We start from the raw sequence: 20816 nt of genomic DNA, 5'->3' as shown, positions 1-20816 counted from the left end.
CATTATTATAATAATTATATATATAATTATTTGCATTACATTACTGTCATTAAAGACATTAGGTGGCCTCACATGAAATAGCATATAATGGGAGGAATGGGTTTAATGTATTGTACTCTTACAGCGATACCAAAGAAATCACATTATATATATTTTTTTATTGTATTCCCTAATGTCCCTCTTATTTAAATTCACTGAATATATGAGCTTGTCCGACTCTACCTCTCGTCCAGGACGTCAAGCAATTATTGAGTTACTTAAATGAAAATTGAACAAACTGTCCTAAATTGCAGAGAGATGGGCAACTCAGCTGAAGGTCACATTTGCATACAATTTCCCTCTATTGACTTGTAACCTGAACATCGGTGGCTCTGAGAGGTGAGTGTTTCCACTGACAGCAGCAACATGGTTGAGTGCCGACGAGGACGCCCTCGGCTGTGTAAAGACTCCCAGTAAAGTGTTTGCCGCACACGCTGGAGCTCTTTTTTTTTCAGGCAACAAGCCTTCCCTCTTCTTCAGAGTACCACAGGCACACACGCGAACAATGACAAAAGTGCCTTTGGTGCAGAAATATCATGCAAATTGATTCGTTACTGAATCTGAATATGCAGCCTCAGTCGCTCAGGTAAAAAAGAGCAGAAAGGCAAACACATTTCCAGCATGTCTCTGCGGATGAAAAATGGGGCATTGATGGCCGGTGCCCTCTATCTCTTCTTGACACAATTATATCCTCAAGTAAAAATCCTCAAGCGAATAGACTCTTGAATAGTAGCCCATAATGATTTAAATTTTCTTAAATTCCCTTAAATGACCGGGGTGTTGATTTTTCTCCCCTTCATGCTGAGGTGTATTTTGGGCTTCTTGACCCCCACAAGCAATATGTGACTGGCTCCCATTCATTTAATCATACACTTCACCCATGGTTCTTATCGGTGAGTCGTGCCCCATTATAAATACAGTTTTCTCTATCCATGCACACAAGAATTCCCAGAAGGTTTGAAGAGTAAGTGATTAATTTGATTGGCTTTTCCCTCCGGCGGTACAGCTGCAGACTTGGAGAGAGTTTTTTCATTGTGCTGAGCAGAAGAGAGCTGCTACTGTGTAAGTATAGTCTCACCTCTGCGCAGCACTTTGACAAACACCTTGTCTAACATGTTTTTTTTTTTCTACTGATTAAACTAAACACTGTAATATGTAAGAGGACAAGTACTTGTACTGTTTGCATAGGGTTAAATGTGTAAACTGTTGGTATCGTGCAGTTTTCTTACATATTACAATGAAAAGTAATGCAAACTAATTCTCCTGGCACATATGACATGGAAGTACTAATCCAGATCACGACCCTTTTTCCTGCCTCTAACTGCCCCCACTTTGTTGTCTAAAATCAGTCACGTCACATTTTTTTGGTCCGTTGTTATAGTGAACCACTTCCTGTTCGGCAGCGGTCGACATCCGGTCTGTCAGGGATCTTTTTTTGGGCCGTGAGCATATTCTTTCGTTCAATGAATTTCTGTGCATAACTTTTCATACGACATCCTACAAATCTGTTCATGAGAATACGTTGACTGTTAATATATGTTATTCGTTATTACTCACAAAATTGTTATAGACTTAGACTTCTCTTTATTGATCCCTTTGGGATGACTCCTGCAAGGAAATTGAATTTCCAGCAGCTTACAAAAACACAAGGGAGGTATAAAAAATACAGTATAGGATAACCAATTATCTCTTAGCTAAATAAATACAGAAAGTATAAAAAAACAAAACAATGAACAGTAAACAATAAACTCTTAAGTCAAATATATAAGAGGTAGATATAGAATACAGGTCAAATTAAATTTGAAGAAAGGTAAATCAGATAAGTTATATGTTGAGGAAATGTATAAAAGAGATAAAATATGTATGACTGGATATGACAGAAATGAGCAGTAAGATTAAATTATTGCACTTAAGTGGTGGATAAAGTTATTGCACAAAAAAGAAGAAGATAAGTGTCCAGGTGTGTAAGAGTAGATTATTAATTGCACAGTGTGCGGCTCCCACTCCTTCCCTTCTGTCCTCTTTATTTCCTCCTCCCCCCCGAGTGAGGAGTTGGAGAGTGTGATGGTCTGAGGGACAAAGGAGTTCTTGAGCCTGTTGGTCCTACACTTGGGCAGGAGCAGCCTTCCACTGAACAGGCTCCTCTAGGTGCTGATGATGGTGTGCAGGGGGTGGCTGCCATTGTCCATAATGTCCAGCAGTTTGTCCAGTGTCCACCTCTCTGCCACCGTCACCAGCGAGTCCAGTTTCATGCCGACCACAAAGCCGGCCCGCCTGATCCGTTTATCCAGTCTGGAGGTGTCCTTCTTGGATATGCTGTCCCCCTAGCACACCACAGTGTAGAAGAGGACACTGGTGACCACTGACTGGTAAAACATCCACAGCAGTTTGGTGCTGTAGGACCGCAGTCTCCTCGCAGTCTCCTCGGGAAGTACAACCCTGATTTGTATCTTCCTGTACAGGTGGCTGGTGTGTGTTGTCCAGTCCAGTTTATTGTCCAGCCACAGCCCAAGGTATTTGTATTAGTTATCAGCATATATATATCTTAAAAATGTTTTTCAAAAGATGTATTAAAAAAAAGCTTTACATCTGTATCAGGACAATATAAATAATTACAATGAAATTAAAACAGGTCAAACTGGGTTTAATTTGTACAAACAATAATGTGCACATGGCTGACAAGCTGTTTCCGCTCTCAGTGTCTTCTTGGATAACATGGAAACATAGCCAATACTATCTGACGTGAAAGAACAACTAAAACTTGTCCAATTAAAACAAATTCCTCATGACCTATCTCCATTTTCTTCTTGTAGATGCAGTTAGTTTTTTGCAGTTAGAGGCAAATTGTTTTGTTTCTGCTTAGCAACCTTCACCTCGACTTCTTCTTCTTCAACTCTAGCTTGCATTTTTAAGTTGTTAATGGTACTGTAAAAAATGACTGACGCACAAAAGAGTTAGTCTTAAAGCGGATATCTAATGGATGAACTGGAACCCTCTGTATAGGCCACTGACCCCACACCAATAGCTAATTGCTTCCGAGACTGTAGTGGGTTAGACCTCTCTGGGGTCTAATTGGCTCAAATATAAGTGCCTTCGGGATACTACACTATACATTAATTTGTCTGTGAATTAAATTGTGGCATCTGTTTGTTCCGGCATAGCCCATATAATGCAAAAACATGTTATATGTCCCTATCATGTGTTCTTTGCTATTTCTGTAATTGCCGAAAGCTGTTTTCTATATAATTATAAGAATGTAAATGATTGTAAGATCAGAAAAAACCCAATTTAAAGTATAAACGGTTGAATCTGCAAATATTACTATTAACAGTTTACAGCAGTGAGGAATCCTTATAGTATCTTTATTGACCCATTACAATTTCACACTGTGTTATAAAGGAGCTATGGATGTACAGCAGCAGTGTTTCCCCCAGCATATTACAAAACCAGCGGCCCACTGGGCCTAAATGACTCCCTGCCAAGCTTAAACATCTAGATTTCTTTCTTTAATGTATTTTTAACTTGACTTTCAAACTAAAATGTGTTAAACAAGTAGCAAAATTCTTTAAGGAATAACTCACTGCATATCTGTGTACAAAATGAGAGAGAGAGAGAGAGAGAGAGAGAGAGAGAGAGAGAGAGAGAGAGAGAGAGAGAGAGAGAAAACTATGCTAGGAAACATTTTGCGGTCATTTCTGCTCATGATGCTTGTCCTCTCTTTGTGTCAGAGTTTCACAAACCAACAGACAGCAGCAGTGAGTGTGTTCCACCTTAAGGCTCAGTTAAGTGTTTTTTTTTTAGAAAGCATACCTTTATAAGTCTTGACCTGCTCCTCTCATTCTTATGACGAGCTGCTCCTGATCCGCTCAGCCGGTGAAGTTGTGATGTCAAAACTATACTACATATAGGTAGAAAGCTCTGCTACAGTGCAGTTACAGTCATTTCCGGGCTGCAATTACGGCGTAGAGATGCGAAGAGTGCAGATGTAGGAGACCCAGAAACACTGACCAATCAGAGCAGAGTGGTGATTTGGGAGGGGGTCAAAAACGGAACGTTTACCACAGAGGGTGAATAAATTCAGATAGACAGTATGAGGAAAAACATTAACATTGAATTATGTAAACATGTTCTAGTAGAAACCCAAAATACAAGTATGAACCAGAAAATGAACATAATAAGGGACCTTTAATTAAGCCTTAATGTCCTCATATCTACTCTAGACAATATTATGGGGTGTTATAAACCATTAATTACTTGATTATATACTGCTTAAAAATGATAAGTAGGTAGTAGTGTTTGTGTTTGATTGAAGAATTGTTTCCTATTCCATTAGTACTCTTGTCAACTCAATGGCCAGTTTGCATAACCCACAAAAACCCCTGAATTTAAAATGCAAAGAGCTGCCTCATGTTACATGACACCGTCAGTGTTAACCTGAAGAGAGAGAGACACCTGCATCTATGCATATCCCATTAATCTTGTTAAAGTCCCATCCTCTTTCTTACTGTTAAATATGCATTAAAAAAGAATGGAGTCATTGAGTATATTTGGCATATAAAAGATATGGGCTCATCATTAAAAATCCATGTAAGCCCTTTAAAGCTGAAGAGAGGTGATTTCATGCTTGGCTGCATCATTTCGTCGCTGCTACACTCCACCACCTACACCACCACCATCGCCACAATACAAAGCACACACACAAGAACACACACGGCATCAGACAGTGACGTCCTTGGTTCTGCCTCCCTCGTGCGAGGCTCGGTGGGATGGATGCGGTGTCTGAGCTAATGGAGCAGGGAGAACACAGGCTGGCTGTGAATAGAAGGAGGTGGAGGAGAGATCAGGGTGCTCTTGAAGCACCTCTTTGCGTTCGCACAACAGCAGGTTACTGTCATCATGGTTTTTTGGAGAGTGGAGTAATATTAAGTGGCAAGAGCTGCCGGATCTTCCCCTGGGGGTTATAGCTGGAGAAGCTCCCTCCGGACTGTTTGGGCTGCAATTTAAGGGTCCCTTCAATTTGTTTACATGTGACTTCACGCTCATACATCAACCAGTTGCTGAAAATATGCTGCTAAATCAGACTTGTGCCCTAATGATACAAATGTGCCAAAAAGTCCCCTAAAGAACATCTGCGGTTCCATAACCATAAAAACATTTTGCCTCTGATTAATGTGGTATTCTTAGGCTCATGGCTCTCCTTAGCAGACCACCAGACGAGATGTTCAATCAACTATGCATGACTTGACCTTAATGGATTTTTCACTGGGAGGCTTGGGTTGGTTATTAGGGAACCAGCTCATGTGGAACAACCTTGTCCCCTTGGGAGGGGAATTACACCAGTTCAGAGGAAACCCACATTATGGCATAAGGAGAATAGAGGAAAGCACCACTTTCTCTTGGCTCGCATACATCTTTCAGTTTAAAATGTGCATACTCTGTGATCTCAAAAGAAAATTTCCCATCTGCTGCTTGATTACCAGTAATCCTTCCTTTCTCATTACTTAATAGTTAGTGCTGTTGGCCTTTTGACCGTGTAACTGTTCATTTGTCTTCAGTATTTAATGTGAACTATTGTGACTTACTTGGCACATGTCTTACTACTTAGAGATCTTTCTGAGAGTAAAATCATCTCCTTGTTAAATGCAATTATACAAATGTGCTATTGATTAAAAAGGCTTAATACATCCAATTGATACAAATAGATAAGATAGTGTTTATTAGACCTTGTGCGTTTTAAAAGTTGCCGTAGGAACGAAATGGCTGCATTGCGCATCTGGTAAAAGCAATGGCCGTTATTGAGGCCCTAACCAGAAGCCTTGATCATCAAGCTCTGTTTACCCCATTCCAATCCGCACACATTGGTAAATAAACAAACAAAACAGCCCGGTGTTGAATTCATTTTCTCCTCCAGCTGTGTACTCTAATTGGGATAATAAGCTGAAAGGTTATCAACACTCCATGAGTCATTATTCAAGCACCTAGCTCAATCTCTGGTCTCCCTCCCCCTCTCTTCGTCAGCATTAGAGTGGGTCTGTGTGACAAGTTGGGAAATGACACAACATCTCCATCTATGTATGACTTTAGCTAATACAATACAACCATAGAATTAATGTTAAAGGGGGTTACAAAGATAAATGCTCATTGATTGGCTATTGGAGTCAACTGCGAATCAATTAAATATGCATTAAGGTATTTATTTTTAGTGAACACTATCTACTCATATGAAACAGATAATTGTTTTAGTAGCTCTGGGCTTGATCAACTAATTTTTTGGGAAATGTATGTGGATTATTCATTCTGCAGCACGACTCAACACATACATTTACACATTCACAGTATGGTGTTATATGAGGGTAAGGTTCATAAGTTTATGTTGCCTCAATCAATTCAGCTGAATATGTTTTTTTCTTTTCTTTTTTTTGTCCACTACACCAGATCTAATTTGATAATGCATTAAATGACAGATTTTTAAGTTAAAGGGGCACTCCATCGATTTCATATTGTACTTCCATAAAGTTGGGGGGCTTGTAAAAAAAAATAAAAATAAAAAAAAAGAACAGTCAATATGAAGGGAGTCAATATCTTGACTTTGAATGCCTGAAATGAGTCCCTAAAAATGATGGCTCCTACATTCCCCATTATGCATCACAGATAGCATTTTCATTAGATCTACCCTACTAATATACTGTACATTTTTCAAACTCGACACCCATGGTTTGTTATGCAAACCCCAGTCATCCATCGACACGTCTGGCCATCAGTGGGTCGTGTCTACATGGTAACCTTAGATATATAAAAACTCTCACAAGACCTGATCGATCCCCTGCTCCTCCATTCTGCATGTCGAAGTGTCCATGGGTAAGACACTGAACCCCACAATGTTCCATCAGTGTGTGAATGTGCATCTGAATGATTAGATTAGATCATGATGAGCATGGCAGCCTCTGCCATCAGTGTATGAATGTGGCCATTTACCATAACCATTTGCAGTCACTGCCTAATCATATCCATCTAACCTAAACGATTCAAGGTCAATACCGAACCTTAAAATCTTGGGTTACCACAGACATGATCCTGTCACTGGGTTTTTGCATTGTGTCCCACACCATTGGCACCAGTCAGCCCTCGTCGGCAGCTTATCGGCATGTTGTATCAGCAGAAGTGAGGAAAGTTGTTGCAGTGTGTCTCAGCATTAAGGGCGCACTCACACTGTCCCTCCGTACCGTGCCCAAGCACATTTCACTAGTTTGTTTGACCAGTGTGAGTGCAACCGACCTCGGCCCGTTTGGGAGAGGTGGGCTTTTATAAAGCACGTTTGCACATGTACGAGCACGAGGCCTACGGCGGCTCTGACATCATTTTTGTGCGCCTGTTCGGACATAGAAAAAAGAAGGACGGACCATGCGCGGACATTTAAAACAATGCCGGCAAAAGGTTCGTTGGTGTGATGCGGAGGTGGAGTGTTTACTGCAGATTTGGTGGATGAAAATATTCAAAACAGTCGACAAGACTCACAAAAACTCTGAGGTCTATGGAAAGATTTGTAAACAAAGCGACGCATCGGGATGACGTCAATCAATGTGTGTGACGTGTTACAGCGTGATGACGTATGGACAGGCAAGAAGCATTTGCCTAGGCCCAGGCAGTGTGAGTACAAACGGGCCTGGGGCGTGGGGGGAGAAGGAGGGGGGGACAAGTACCCTAAAGCACGGGGCACAGTACGGATGGACAGTGTGAGTGCGCCCTGAGAGAGCCCCCTTCAAAGCAACAGAAGACATTATAAAACTGTTTCACAGGCTGTGTAGTACTCAACATGATGAGTGAATTTAGTGCCATGTGTAAAATTGGTGGAGGACATCTTTAAATAAGACAATTTCGGATCCACAAAATCTCCCTCTTGCATTGCAGGAGAGTTTTCATGTTCAACGCTTGAGCTGTGTTGGGAACAGCTCAACTTGACTTGAAAACTACAGTGAAATGTAGGCATCTGTTGATTAATTAATTAACCCTGCTGCGCTGGCTTTGTTGCTGTTATCTTTGTCAACATCACTGACAGTTAAGGAGTTAAAGTAGGATGTGCATTTCTTGCTGAGCCAAGTTATCAGGAAAATACAGTTTATTATTTTGACCATTAAAGGCTGTCAAATTAGACCATGAGGTAAAGTAGCACACCGGAGAGAAATAAGACCAAAACTATTTAGCCATGCTAGCAGCTCTGTGAATCTGTAATGCTGATTAAACTCTAGCGAGCAAAGTCAACGGTTGGATGAAAAGTGCTTAAACTATCCATTATATTATCCATGATCTGAGGCTGGTGCTAGAGAAACATTACTATCTAAACAAGAAGGATTTATCCTCTCAGCCTCTGCTGATTTGGTGACTTAATGCTAATCATAGTACAACATTATAACATTAGCATTGTGGGGACCATAGGAGATGCTGAAAAAAAGCAGTGGCCTGCACTTGAGTTGAAAACAGAATTAACTTTCAGAGGAACACAACTCAACATCACCCTGAGGTGGCCAATCAAACTATCAATCAGAAAAAAACACAATGCACTGTAACATAATGTTTCACATGCAGTCACTGAAATTGGGCTTGTAAATTTTACCTTACCAGTAGTAATGTCTAAATGAGGCTTCATGAACCAACAGTTGTATTTGTTGATCCCACTAGATGAAGCTCTTGTTTTAAATAAAGGGGCTCAATGAACAGAACAGAGCTCCAACTAGTGGTATAAAAATAATGAAAATGGTTAATGAAGCTTTATTTGGACATCACTACTTACCAGTTAACCTTTACATCCATTGCCACAATGTCTGACTTGGTGTGAAGTCACTCTAAAGCCTAGTGTATAGCATCAAAAATCATAGTTTCTTTAAAAAAGTAGCACAAGATGAGACTAAAATAGCGACGTTATCAGCTCTTTATCTCTCCTTCGTCTTTTATTGCTTTAACCTGTGATTGGTCAACATGCTAAAGTTAACATACTCTGGCATGTAACAATAACAGTAATACTTTTTTTTTTTAAATAAGGAAACTAAAAACTAAAAAAGCATTATAGAAGCCTGTGATATAAAGCTCAATGCACATCAGGTAATAAAATCATTGGATGGATGAAAAGTGTTAAAGTCATTATCAGTACTGGGGCAAAAAATGTGAAGCTTGGCATAAGGGTGGCAGTAGAAGGTCTTCTGTCCTGTATATAGAGTGTAAAAATAAATGGACATGTAAAAGTGAAGCCAATGCAGAAGTGTCTTAAATCTGCATTCTCCCTAATGTCAAGCAGGGGGCGACTCCACTGGCTCCAAAAAGAAGTCAGATTGTAAAGATCTCAATCGGAAAATGACCCTATGTTTCACTTGATTTACTACCTCACTAAACATTTAGTCGCTAGTTCCAAACCCTCTTCAATACAATATAATGGGTATGTTTGTAAAGTATGGTCCCATTTAGATTAAAATAGATGATAAAGCAAGGCATGCTTATGTCAGGGCTATACAGCGGTCTTTAAAACCAGATAGAGGCTAAGCGAAACATATCAATAGCAATGTGTACATTAAAATAGCCATGAACTTATTTTTGGGACTCGTCCATGTCACCGTTTTAGGACCCACTCTGAGTGTTTTCACTTAATTAGAGTTGATCATCTGTCTTGAGAAGCGTTCAGTGGCTCCACCTTGCTAACCAACCTAGCTAGTTAACGCTAGCCTTAGCTGTTCATTTTAGAGAAACTGACAGCTCTGTCATTGCATTAAATTGAGATTGATTTGATGGCTCAAGTCCACAGGAGGATTTGTGACAGCCGTTTGAAAATCGTTAAGCGTTTCCCTTCTTCCCTTCTTAAGCCTTTAGCTAAGTGCCAGTGAAATATCACATGTCCCCCCCAGCTCCGCCCTCTTGCTAAATGCCAATCTCCTGCCTGGTTATTTATTTTATTTTTTTTACAATCTATGGCCCTGTACAGTGGTCAACTATAAGACTCATCTTGTCAGACTCAGCTCTGCATGGTCAACAACTTTAGTCTACCTGATATTTCATCATCAGTTCAGCCGTCATTGAGCTCACGGTCCTGTGAATAGCCAAGACAGTGGGTCTGTTTGGTATTATACAAATATGATAACAGACCACTCAAAATTAGATACATCACTTATGAAAAGACTCAAAGCTTAGCCTACATGAGCCAGATGAGAGACATGGCATACCCCTGCCATTTTAATTATGCACTGCAATGCATGTAAATCCACCACATTATTACAACTGACAGTACACTAATTTCTTCATCACTTATTCAATGTGAGGCAATTTTCTAAGGCTTCCCCAGATGGTTGTCAATTTAATGCAATATGGAAAAGAGATTCAATCCAGCCAAGCTCAAATTGATATCTCCAAGTCATAGGTTAGATAGTTATTTGAAAGCCTTGAAATAAAGTGTGGGGTTTTGGTCTCATATATCTGACAAAAAGTGACAAAGACAAATACATGTTTCATAGAGATATTTTTCAAGAAGGATGACAAAACATCCAACCTGGCTTTTATGGAACAATTTATTCCACTTTAACATCACCCACACTTTTAAGGGTCACTTAGATAGCCTTAAAAGTGGCCATTAGCACAGCTTTCAGAGATGGAGACCTCTTGTATGAGAAGCACCACTTGATACAAAGAGCTTTCATCCTCTGATCTTTCTGTCTAAATGCAGTATTAAAACAACACTAAAACAAACATACCACGCAGGGTTGAATTACAATTTCTCCTGATAATATATCTCTTTGTTGAAATTCATGAACCCTGCACGCATCAAATGAGTGTGATGCTGGATCATTTCTATCAAAACCTGACAGTCTTGCTGTTCCATTCACGCACATCTTCTAATTGTATATATCTTACTACTGTTTTTTTGTTTTTTTCTCTCTTTTGCTTTTCAGTGTTCAATTGTTTTCGAGTCCATTTGTGTCAGCCTCCTTTGCTTAAAAGCCCATGATGAGTATGTTGGACTTGACCCGACTGAACTGCTGCTGCGCAGAGTGTCAGCTGACTGACATCTAGTGCTGTGAACTAAAATTGGACAACATACCACTAAGCCTAATCCCATTCATTCACACTACAGGCACACATTAAACAGCAAGGCCATAGAGGAGAAGTGGCAGCAAAATTGGCTCTCAAGTATCCTCTGGTGTCAATATTTACACAAATATAATGCTGTCAAGTGAAACTGGATTTTGTTCTTTCCCCATGTCATTCACAGAGAGAGGAAGCTAGTTGATTCTCATTTTACACCATAAAAGAAGTGAGATTTATCCCTTTTTGTGCAGTAATATGGTAGCTGTGCGTTGCTGCTGCCGGAGTAATTTGTAACCGTGTGGCAATCGTCAGGGTTGAAAAATGAAGCTAATGCAAAAGTGCCAAAAAGCTCCCTCTAAAGGTCAAGACATTGATTGTACTTTTAAAAAAAATCTTTTCACACCACCACAACCACTACAAAAACACTACTGGTAGCTGACCTGACATGTACCTTCAGTTAGCGCTCATAGCATCTAAAATTCAGCAGGGGGGATGATCCCGGACTGTCCCAACATTCTGTCAACACTGCTGTTAGTGCTACAACTGACAACAAGTCTGCTTTGACCCCCCTGTGCTGCCTGAATTCAAGTTCCTACAGCTGCTAAATGAAGCTCCGTTCCCAGAGCTACCTGCTGCTCTTCTATACAGTGTCGTCTCCGCAGCGGCGAGTGTGGGAGAGGGGCGGCGGGGTGCTAAAGAGCTAGCTGAGCACTAAGCAAACCAAGGTGCTGCAGTTCAATGAGATTTTATCCTTTTTAAATAGTAAAACAAATAGAAAATCGATCATCAATAATCCACAATCAAATCAAGTTGTGGTCAGTGTTGATATTTGTGGTGGGCTACCACAAATATTAAACTGTATGGTAAGCAGGAGGACGACATACAAAATTATTACAATTATTATTGTTTATTATTATGTTTTTACTGCATAATATAATATTTATAAGGATAAGCATCAAAACAGAATCCAAATGAGCTTTTATCTGTGATTCACCAACCATCATTTATGTCATCCCTCCAGTCTTTCCTCCCACTATAATTATTATTATAGCCTAATAACAATTACTGTAATAATGATATTACAGAGCCTATTATTGAGGCTGGTCTCGCACATGTCCAAATAGGCGTTATACGGACAAACCGATCACATATTCAGAATCTACATGGTTACGTCTCCCCTTAAAAAATATTAAAACTTAATAACAGCTTTTCTAAGTTTAAACAAGCTTGTTTTGGCAAGTAAAGGAAGATAAAGCAAAATAATTGTACTTCTGTCCTCTCCAGTCGTGTGCTCAACTGTAATCAAAGATAAAATTGTAAGTTTATGAGTATTTCCACATAATGACCATACTAATAGGGTAGAATAGAGTAACCAAGACAATCCTGTGCATACCTGCTCATAATGCGTAGCAGGTGAGGACCATTTTGTTTCAGCGGTGCTCCATGATGAAAGACTTTGCTGGAGACTCTGCTGAGAGCAACAGAGGTTTATATTGATGTGATGACTATAAAAGATGCTGTACCCTTTGCTTTGATTTATTAGCTACTGTTCAATGTAACTGTACCCACATTTGAAAGGTACATATTGGTCACAGCCCAGTATCGATTTTTTAACAGTTAAATGGATGACTTTGTTTAGCAGTGAAAAAGTGAGCAATTTTACCCACGCTAGCAAGCTGTTTAATAGTCCCAAATCTATATTTCATTAAAATGATGACACATTGCACCTCTAGTCCTCTCTTAACTCTTGTTCTATTGATCTTCAACAGTTTGGGCCTTGTAGAGAATAATAAATTGTCCTAACACTCTTTTTAAACACTCACCTTCTATTATACATTTAATGAAGCACAGGAATTACAGTGTCATGAGGGAATTTGAGGTCACCCTGCCATGGATCTTTATCACTCAAGATGTGTTATAGAGCAATTTTGCCCTCATGATGGCAATGCACAGCAGATGGACGGTAAATACTGTCTAGGAATGTTCTTCTGTTCTGGAACAGAGGAGAATCCATCTCACTTAGCTGCTCATAGTTCCCCATTTCTTTTTTTGTTGTTGTGGATAACAGCAAGAAGCGCCACAATCAATAGTCTTTTCTCTATTTTTCTCTACTCACGCACACTCTTGCTCACATGTGTCGTGAATGATCACAGGGGAAATCCCTGCTTTATAGGCTCGCAATCTGTACATGAAAAGATGACCTTTACTCTCGCTTACTTTTCTACATCTCTTGCATCTCTTCTATTTATGTGATGAAACATAAATAGAAATACATAAAGAATTGCTGTGTACGACAGGCAACCACAAACCACCGCCCAAAAGTTCATCAGCAGATGTAATTATTATCAGTAGAATCATTACTAACAGTTCTACAGTAGATGTACTACACCGTTGTATTTTGTCCAAGTGGTTTTGCCGTTGCTCACCTGTTGGTCGGTACAATAAACGTCCAACACTGTACTGTACTTTCTGTTCATTAAAGACAGGGTACGCACAGGTTAGAGTGAGAACAGGCACCTTGTTGGAAACCATGACAGAATAAGTATTAGACTTTGTTTACATGTAAATATGTCTACATTTAGAGAGCAAACTGTTTAGGGATTTGTTCAGGTTGCACAGCCCTGAGCTGAAGGTGAACGAGCCTTGTCAGATGTGTGTAATGGTGTTTTTATAACATGCTATTGGATAATGTAAAAATTCATGTCCCAAACTTTGTTAGATATATATTGTCTTAATGTAAGTAATCAACTGAGGAAGTTTCATGGTGATATCTATTAGTTAAAAAAGCTACCCTATTCACTTTTTTTCCCCTTAATCGTGCAGGATTTTGTTTTGAAATGCTTTAAAAGGGTCAGTTAATCTGTAAAGTTTTTAAAAATGCCACCTCCCTTTAGGGTTGGAGCAAGCCATACATTGAAAATGTTGACAATGAAATTGACAATGTTAAATAGGTAATTACGTCAGGTTATGGCAGGTTGGGATGAGGGAATGTTTCAGTAATGTGAACCTGTTGTGTTTATGATGAATACTGGCCAATCTGTCTGCCTCTGGGGGGTAAACACATTTGACATTTGATGTTGACCTTATCTGTTCTATTAGGCTGCTTGTTTTTCTGACTGAGATGGATAAAGGTGCTTATTCTTATTTCATCATATAGAATGATGCTGGTTAACAAGGCGTCCTTGTCAGGTCAAAGCATATTCAAATTTACATTTTTCACTGGTACTGCCACTATTTGAGGTAAGCTGATAATGAGCTGCTCTGATTGCAGATTTACTGAAACACAAATATAGCAATGTTGTCCTTTTAATTTTCTATTTGTAATGCCAGTGTGTCATGATGTGACGTTTTTGTATGGATTAATATCTATCTATACTCACAACTGGCCAGTAACTTGAAACATAGACCAATGAATTATGGTTGGCTTTAACATGAAAAATCTTTAGAATCACAAAATAGAAATGGCCAGTTAGCCTGAGCAGCAGAAGCTGCCATGGCTGAAGAGTAAAAGAAAAGAATGCTGCTGCCTTCACAAAGTCAAACCATAATGAAAGAGACATCACAGTATACCAAACACTCTGCTTGATGGACAAGTGACCTCTGGGAGGTGCAGTGCAGAAACGCCACAGCAAGATGCTAATCGGGATTAGCAGCTGAGGTATGTGGCGTGCAGTGGCAGATAAAGGCATGGATGTGGAAATTTGACCCAGACTTACCGAGACATATTCCATCATTTAAAGTATTATAAACGCTCATTTTGATAGGGATTTTGTATATATCAATAAAAACTACATTCAAAAAAGTAAGGCATTTCTGCAGGTGCCCACATTTCCAGTTCATGGACATCCAGTCTTTCAGTTTTGTCTAGATGGTAACACTAGATTTGCCTGACAACCTATACTAAGCTAACCATTCAAGGTCAATGCCTAACCTCAACCATTCAATGTCAATGCCTAACCGTCACCATCTAACCATAGCCATTTGAAGTCAATGGCTATCCCTAACATATCGTAAATCTTGGGTTACCATCTAGACACCCAGTCTGTTTTGTAATATCAGCATATGAAAAGAAGTTGTCATTGTACGGTGCTGTAAACCAAAGACACATCCAGTCATCCCTTAGTATATAAGATGCAACAGGCTTTCTCCAATGTAAAACCATCCATGTTAATATTACATGGTCAGAGCAAGTGCTCTGGAACGAGACCCAAAAGCTGCTTAGGGAGGAGGTCTGGGTGAATTTTTGGGTCAAACCCATACCAGATTTTTACCCAGGAGACCGTGGTTTGTGTACTGTTCGTGTGTCCAGTGTGAAAATGAACGGACATAGTTATTTTAACTCAATCCACTTTCTTTTCCTAAACCTAACCGAGTAGATTTAGTTTGAATAAACAACATGCAATTGTGAAGTGTTGCTACCCAGTGCATCAAAAAGTGACACTAAGGGGTCCTGACGAAAGGTCAGTATGTGACAAGTATGGAATGAAAATAATTTGCAGAGGTTGAGATTCAAGGTTATCTGTGGTTTGCAGAAACATACAATGCCAACATTTTATTCTGACGACTGGGTTCCTATGAGTTATCAAACAGCATATTCTCTTTTATATATCTGTGGTAGTGGACACACTGCTAGATCACAGGTCAACCGGTGCACAACTGCTGCTCCATTAGTAAAGTGGTCAGCTCAGGCTTTCTTAAGTTTTGTTCACGAGAGTGCTTTTGACCAGATTTGTGGGTCGCACACCGCTTGGCTTTTGTATAAAAGGTTGGAGAAGGGTTGGGACGCCATGAGGTTATTTCAGTATTCAGCTCAGTTTTTGTTGATTTGACAACAACTATGGAACAAAACTGTGGTCACAGGTGTGCTTTCATACAACAAAACAAACATTAGCTATGGGAGCAGCAATTCACCTTGCAGCATCCTGCTTGAAATGCAGCATGAGCTTTGAGAACATGGTATTTCTGAAAAAGAAAGTGGCAGAAAAATGCCAGTGCTATTGGCTCCTTAGTTACTTAACTGGCTGGATAGTTGTGTGCCTACAGATGCAAAATCTTTCAAATCTAGCATGCATCACCTCCAGCTCATTGTTGTTAATTTAAAATGTAGTCACACAATTAGTTATATTTTTCAAAATGTGGAAATTATTTTTTTCCAAAAGTATGGCATCAACAATGTAAGACAAAGAAGCATCTTATTAAATAAAATAAGTCATAAAATATAGAACAGGGAGTCACATAATATATATCAGGATAGCTTCTCTGAGTTTTTTTCATATTGGACAACAACATGGCAAACCCACTGCCATGAAACTGGCATAGAGGCAAAAAAGTAAAAGTGTATTCCTACACATATGCCATAAACAATGTGTTACATATGTTTTAATATGGTCCATTTAAAACTGCATTTTCTTTGGCCTCTAGGGGGAGGCACAACAAGCCCTAAAGACAACATTGACATTGTATGATCTTATAAAGTTGGTATTTATATACTCAGTAGACATAAAACAACATTGCATCATTTAGAAGTCTCTGACCAACTGACAAATTTAAGTCTAATATTCCAATGTGGTTTCAAGGGAAGGCATATAGCACTTCCCTTTTAAGGACATACCGCCAGCCATGTTGGCACATTGTAAGTTGTTCATGTGTAATTTAACGAGTGGTTATCATTTCCACCTTGTCAGTTTTAAACATGTGGTTAACATTGGTTATATGTAGGCATAAAAACTACTTGGGTTTAGGAACAGAGCATGGTTTGGGTTAAATAAGTGCTTTGTTAGTTAATGTGTGGTGATAACAAGTAAATTATTTTAGAAATTGGCCTGTTATTCATACTTCATTTGGTGATACTACAGTAGGGTTAATATTCACTCTGTTTTGGTCTACACCCAGCCCAGAGGCAAATGGCTCTATAGCTGCTATGTTCACCAGCTAAATGCTAACTTTGTCCGTCTGCTATTTAGTGCTGGACAGGTAGTGTACAGTGGGATTTTTTCTGTTAAAAAGCGATGGCTGATCCAGCTGTGGCGCCAAGGGGTCCTGACAAAGCTGCTGCATTTGACGATTTGGATGTGAAAATGTGTTGCATTAGATCCACTGTTAAAATGAGTATACTGATTAGAACAGCTTTGAGGAGCAACACTCTCTGCATCAACTGCCTGTATTGATTTGGATTATCTCTATGCAGTTACAAACAAAACTAAACATGTTTATTAGAGAGGCTGACACAGTGGGTATCTGCATGGTTTTCATGTATTTATCAAGAAAACTTAGAAGTGAGAACAATACATGAACAAACAAGCTAAGATCAAGTTGATCACCCCAGTGCTTAAGTAGTGAAACAGTAGTTTGATGACCTACAACAAATCATTTAAATAATAATTTATGGACAAAATATGTTTTCAGTCCGGTTCAGTTCTTCACCAGTTCTATGACCCTGGTTTGAGATATTGCTGGTTATGTTCATATTGTACTGTGAAGGTTAACATTCCTGATTCTCTTTTATTTTCCCAAGCTTTCTGAATCACATGTTTGTTTTGTTTTTTTCAGTTCAGAGACTCTGGGCCCTGTGAGAACACATTACAGGGCCTGTGCTTCCACCTGAACCCTGGCTTTGATTACAGAAAAGAGCAGGTGTGAATTAAGCGGGTCCAACAGGATAGCTTCCTGTGAATAAATGCATTTTGATTAAGAGCAAACATTGCCCTCCTTTGGCCCTCATTATGCAAATTAGGAATTGTATTTTAGGGGAATGGAAGAGATGGAGGGCGAGGGTGATTTGTTTGCAAGAGGATTTTGTGCAGCCTGGCAGTCACATATTGTTGATTAACGGACTAATGGACAGGCAGCAGAGTGGGGTGAAGTAATTTCATACCAATCACTATTCATTACTTAATGAGAGATGATGACTCGGGGCACTCCAACGGCAGCAAAAGGCAAAGTTGATGAATCGTAATAAAAAAATCATATCATTATTTACCTCTTTAAATTCACCGGGGCCAAGGAACATAATTAAGAGGCACATGGGAGAAAGATGGAACCGTTTTTTTCACAGAAAGACAATCATTTATCACAAGCTAATAGGATTTTTGTTTACAGCTCGGGCCATCAGAACAGCCATAGCCTTTACCTGTTGAACCGAAAACATAATCGAATCAAATATACAGCTACAATATAGTTCACTTTTGTCATGCTGCTCAGTGTTGTGCGTTATGTGCGGCTTCCCAATGACTTTGGAGATGAATGAACCCGAAAGAGTTATCTTATTTAATGATTTCCCTTAATTAAATTTTTGCAGAATTTTATTTCAACAACATATTATTTGTGAAGTTTGTGCAGTAGATAATGAAGTAGCTGTAATCCTAAATAGATGATACATGGAAACATATTTATTTGATCTACTGAAAGGACAATTTTGTCTAATGGATTGATAAATGAAGCAGAGCTAAACTTCAGGTCAGTCAATGGTGTATTAGTATAATGAAAACATTCTTTGTCATGCAGTGGCTGTTGGCAAAGTTACGCATATATAGAACATTACAACATGTAAATTATAGGCTGTATCAAACTTAGTTCTAGCCGACACCCCTATAAGCCCATAGTTCACTGTGTCTTATTTAATGTGGCAACATATGAATGACAATTCAATTGAGAGTTTGAGAGTATGCACTGAAATTGTGGTCTGGGTCATGCATTGCTAATCTTGATGCCTTTTCCTGTTTCAGGCTATTGTTTTCATATCAATTAATCCATTGACCAGATAATGGCTTAAGAATTCAGGAGTTTAAAATCAATAAGTTCACCAATTTAAAACTCTCAGAATTCTAAAGAGAAGAAGACATTTCTGTGTCATTTTATGATATGCTCAGTCCACAGAGTATCCCTATTCAGAAACTGTGCCTTTAAACGAGCCGGCAGGACTTACATAAAAAGTGCTGCTACAGTCATTCTCCGGCTGCATTGATGGTAAAAGTGTTTAGATCTGGACTCTGGGCTGGCCATTTCATTGTTTCAGTATTCTGAGCTTCAAGGAACTGCTCAACCTGTTTGCAGTGACAGGGGGCATTGTCCTGCATGAAAATTACAGCTGATTGGGAGACAATTGCAGTGAAGGTATTGCATGTTGCCGAAGGAGGTTCATATGAACATTTGCATTCACCCTGTCATGTAGCTGTACAACAGGACCAACTCTGGTTGCAGAAAACATCCCCCAAACCATGAACTGACATTGCTAAAGTTCGATTTATTTGGGTCTTGGAAACATTGGAAACATTATGTCTGGTGTCGGACTGGGGAAAGACTGAACCCAAAGTTTCTAAAGAAGTCAGTTAAATTTGGAGCAGGGAGTGTCAGAATACAGATCTAAACCCCATAGAGAATCTCTGGAAAATCCTTGACAAAGTGATGTCTAAGAAACCCACTACAGTTACTGAACTGTGGAAGAGGCTGAAGAAGAATGGACCAAGATCAAACCAGAGCAGTGTGAGAAACTAGTGATGTCCTGTGGGCACAGCTGTGCTGAAGTCATACAAAGCTGTGGCCTCTACACTTCTTGTTCATTTTTGAATCCTATAGCCCAAAGAAAACATTATTGAAATCTTCTCTTCTGACAAAGTGATTGCTGTTCTCTAATTTTGATCACTGTTTTTTTTTTCACAAAATTAAGGTTTTTGTTGAAGTGCCTTGGTTATTTAAAAAAAACATGCTAGTACAGCAGATATTCTATCAAATTCTGAACAGTAAAAAAACCCCCAATATTTCAGAATAAATCAAGTTTTTATTATTTGTTATCTAATTTTGATCTCCAGTGCAGTTCTCTGATTGCTCTTGTTTCTTATCCTGTTGGACCTGTTTATGGCAACGTTGCCGTGTTCAAGGATCTTTGCAACTGATTTGGTGAGTGCAATTTTGTTATAACCAATTTATCAAAAGAAACAGACGTATGTTTTTTTCTTTTTTCACAAAATATAAAACAGAGGAAAGTAATATATCAGAACATTTAGGAAGCAGGAACCAGTAAATGTTTTGCTTTTTTTTCTGATAAATTATAAAAATCATTAGGGCCAGAGCACTGACGAAGTCACCGGAGAGGCAATTTGCAGGAATTATTATTTTTCTCCTTTTTAGCAAGTGAATTGCCTTTTGGGGTGCTTTATCGTATTCAAAAACGTGCCAAACTTCCCAAACAATTAAGAGGTTGTGAAAATTTACGTATTTCATTGTTTTCAGAGATGGGTGCATAAATTGACTCGCTAGCGCCCCCTTGAAAACTGCCCTGACTCCCAGATTGACGTAAATTTCTGAAAAACGGAAGGCATGTAGAACTCTTACAGATGTACAAAAAAGCCTCTTGGAGCGATATCCTAAACTCAACAGTATGTCGGCCATTTTGAATTTTATGGACATTTTCCCACTTTTGCACGTGTCAACACCTCCTAGAGATTAAACACGATCAACTTCAAAATACGTTAAAACCCATCTAAGCATGTCTCATCAAACAATACTGAAAACCTTGAGTTTTCACTGCACCATGTGGGTGCGGCGTGGCGCCAGAGTTACAACGTGCATCATAAAGCATGCAAGTTGTTGTAATTTCCATATTCAATGTCTGATCCCCCTCAAATGTTTCATAATTAATATAAGTCCCGCCCCGAATACAACTACATCATGAAATTGACTCAGATCCATAGCGCCCCCTGCTGGCAACAGGAAGT

This window comes from Echiichthys vipera, assembly GCF_963691815.1.
Source record: "Echiichthys vipera genome assembly, chromosome: 13".
NCBI lineage: Eukaryota > Metazoa > Chordata > Actinopteri > Perciformes > Trachinidae > Echiichthys > Echiichthys vipera.
The sequence above is the reverse complement of the archived record's forward strand: the minus strand, read 5'-3'. Positions refer to the sequence as shown.